Source organism: Bombina bombina, chromosome 7, assembly GCF_027579735.1.
Source record: "Bombina bombina isolate aBomBom1 chromosome 7, aBomBom1.pri, whole genome shotgun sequence".
NCBI classification, from domain to species: Eukaryota; Metazoa; Chordata; class Amphibia; order Anura; family Bombinatoridae; genus Bombina; species Bombina bombina.
Genome location: NC_069505.1, coordinates 158,974,443 through 158,974,838, shown reverse-complemented (window position 1 = coordinate 158,974,838; position 396 = coordinate 158,974,443).

Genomic DNA, 396 nt, shown 5'->3' with positions numbered 1-396 from the left:
AACAGCCAATAGAATGCCAGCTCAATCATATTGGCTGATTGGATCAGCCAATAGGATTGAACTTCAATCCTATTGGCTGATTTCATCAGCCAATAGGATTTTTTCTACCTTAATTCCGATTGGCTGATAGAATTCTCAGCCAATCGGAATTAAAAAACAACTTACTTGTTTTCTTGCAAAATGAGCACTTAGAAATTCTCAGTGTAGCCGCTGTCCTCACAGAGAAAAGAGAGCTGGCATGTTGATAACTTAAGTTGTATTCTGCCTCTTCTGAGCATGGGCAAATCTGACTCCCTGTTTATATAGTATTCACTGAGTAGTAAACCAGCTCATGTTACTCTAGAAGTTGTATGACATAAAGCTAGATAAGATTTCATGTAAAGACCCCAACCCCCT